General features: G+C 48.3%; 7 annotated features.

Annotated features, from left to right (window-relative positions):
* Positions 1-307: 307 nt before the first annotated feature.
* Positions 308-482: a sequence feature (Protein overlapping with rRNA (L969DRAFT_55155, KEI36421.1) was converted to a misc_feature.).
* A 42-nt stretch (positions 483-524) lies between these two features.
* Positions 525-706: a sequence feature (Protein overlapping with rRNA (L969DRAFT_55155, KEI36421.1) was converted to a misc_feature.).
* Positions 707-743: 37 nt separating this feature from the next.
* Positions 744-870: a sequence feature (Protein overlapping with rRNA (L969DRAFT_55155, KEI36421.1) was converted to a misc_feature.).
* Positions 871-908: 38 nt separating this feature from the next.
* Positions 909-958: a sequence feature (Protein overlapping with rRNA (L969DRAFT_55155, KEI36421.1) was converted to a misc_feature.).
* A 62-nt stretch (positions 959-1,020) lies between these two features.
* Positions 1,021-1,188: a sequence feature (Protein overlapping with rRNA (L969DRAFT_55155, KEI36421.1) was converted to a misc_feature.).
* A 37-nt stretch (positions 1,189-1,225) lies between these two features.
* Positions 1,226-1,364: a sequence feature (Protein overlapping with rRNA (L969DRAFT_55155, KEI36421.1) was converted to a misc_feature.).
* Positions 1,365-1,421: 57 nt separating this feature from the next.
* Positions 1,422-1,507: a sequence feature (Protein overlapping with rRNA (L969DRAFT_55155, KEI36421.1) was converted to a misc_feature.).
* Between the last annotated feature and the right edge of the window lie 993 nt (positions 1,508-2,500).

Genomic DNA, 2,500 nt, shown 5'->3' on the forward strand with positions numbered 1-2,500 from the left:
CTGCTCACAGGTTTGTCTTCACCGACGATGGCTCGGTCTGGTATTCCTTGGAATCCAGGCTGGGTCGTTGGAGATGCTAGGACGGAGACCAACTGAGCTGACGGATGCNAANGCAAACGTCAAGCGAGATAAGGTGAATCACGCCCGCGAGTACGATNGGGTACTGGCGGCACTCGTGCTTGCACGAGGTGGAGTGATAGATACCTGGTTGATCCTGCCAGTAGTCATATGCTTGTCTCAAAGATTAAGCCATGCATGTCTAAGTGTAAACAAATTTATACAGTGAAACTGCGAATGGCTCATTAAATCAGTTATAGTTTATTTGATGGTTCCTTGCTACATGGATAACTGTGGTAATTCTAGAGCTAATACATGCTGAAAAGCCCCGACTGGCAACGGAAGGGGTGTATTTATTAGATACAAAATCAACGCTTCTTTTAGCAGCGCTTGGTGAATCATGATAACTTGTCGAATCGCACGGCCTCGAGCTGGCGATGCTTCATTCAAATATCTGCCCTATCAACTTTCGATGGTAAGGTAGTGGCTTACCATGGTGACGACGGGTAACGGGAAATAAGGGTTTGGTTCCGGAGAGAGGGCCTGAGAAACGGCCCTCAGATCTAAGGAGTGCAGCAGGCGCGCAAATTATCCCATCCCGATTCGGGGAGATAGTGACAATAAATAACAATGTAGGGCTCTTTTGGGTCTTGCAATTGGAATGAGTACAATTTAAATCCCTTAACGAGGATCAATTGGAGGGCAAGTCTGGTGCCAGCAGCCGCGGTAATTCCAGCTCCAATAGCGTATATTAAAGTTGTTGCCGTTAAAAAGCTCGTAGTCGAACTTCGACTCGGACGAGCCGGTCCGCGTCTTTTGTACGTGTGTACTGGTCACTCGTCCGGGTTTACCTCTTGGTGGGCGCCGATGTCGCTTCAGTGCGTCTTGTCGGTTTGCTCCGCTCAGACGTTTACTTTGAAAAAATCAGAGTGTTCAAAGCAGGCCGATTTAGTGCCCGAATACATTAGCATGGAATAATAGAATAGGACAGCGTCTCTGTTTTGTTGGTTGCCTTGGAGATGCCGTAATGATGAATAGGGGCAGTTGGGGGCATTCGTATTCCGTTGCTAGAGGTGAAATTCTTGGATTGACGGAAGACGGACTACTGCGAAAGCATCTGCCAAGGATGCTCTCATTGATCAAGAACGAAGGTCGGGGGATCGAAAACGATTAGATACCGTTGTAGTCTCGACAGTAAACGATGCCGACTGGGGATCAGTGCAGGTTTTATTGATATGACTGCATTGGCACCCAAAGAGAAATCTTTAAGTCTAGGTTCGGGGGGGAGTACGATCGCAAGGTTGAAACTTAAAGGAATTGACGGAAGGGCACCACAAGGTGTGGAGCCTGCGGCTTAATTTGACTCAACACGGGGAAACTCACCAGGTCCAGACACAAAAAGGATTGACAGATTGATAGCTCTTTCTTGATCTTGTGGTTGGTGGTGCATGGCCGTTCTTAGTTGGTGGAGTGATTTGTCTGGTTAATTCCGATAACGAACGAGACCTTGACCTGCTAAATAGACCCGTCGGCCTTGTGCTGACGTTTGGTTCTTCTTAGAGGGACTGACATCGTTTAGGTGTCGGAAGTTTGAGGCAATAACAGGTCTGTGATGCCCTTAGATGTTCTGGGCCGCACGCGCGCTACACTGACTGATCCAGCGAGTTATTTTACATAATCCTTGGCCGGAAGGCTTGGGTAATCTTGTGAAACTCAGTCGTGATGGGGATAGAGCATTGCAATTATTGCTCTTCAACGAGGAATACCTAGTAAGCGTTTGTCATCAGCAAGCGTTGATTACGTCCCTGCCCTTTGTACACACCGCCCGTCGCTACTACCGATTGAATGGCTTAGTGAGGTCTCCGGATCGGCTTTGCGGAGCGGGCGACTGCACTGCTTGGCTGAAAAGTTGAACGAACTTGGTCATTTAGAGGAAGTAAAAGTCGTAACAAGGTTTTCGTAGGTGAACCTGCGAAAGGATCATTATTGAACTACACTTGGGGAAGGGTCTGTGCGCGAGAGCGGCAGGTCTTCTCTGTACACACGTGCACTGTCTCTTTTTCACACCAACGAGTCGAGGATGAAAAATTATACAAAAAAAGAAAATAAAACTTTCAGCAACGGATCTCTTGGTTCTCGCATCGATGAAGAACGCAGCGAAATGCGATACGTAATGTGAATTGCAGAATTCAGTGAATNATCGAATCTTTGAACGCACCTTGCACGATCTGGTATTCCGGATCGTATGCCTGTCTGAGTGTCATGACTCTCTCACCCTTGCTCTCTCTTTGCGAGCANGGCGTGGATCNTGGCGGATCCCGGTGTGGNCNANCACACCAGGACTGCCTAAAAGCCGAGTGCGATCTTGCGCCGACGTGATAGACCATCTTCGTCCGTGCGAGCACTATAAGCCGTCCGAGTGAGGACACATGATTTAGACCTC

Source organism: Mixia osmundae (assembly GCF_000708205.1).
Source record: "Mixia osmundae IAM 14324 unplaced genomic scaffold scaffold_15, whole genome shotgun sequence".
NCBI classification, from domain to species: Eukaryota; Fungi; Basidiomycota; class Mixiomycetes; order Mixiales; family Mixiaceae; genus Mixia; species Mixia osmundae.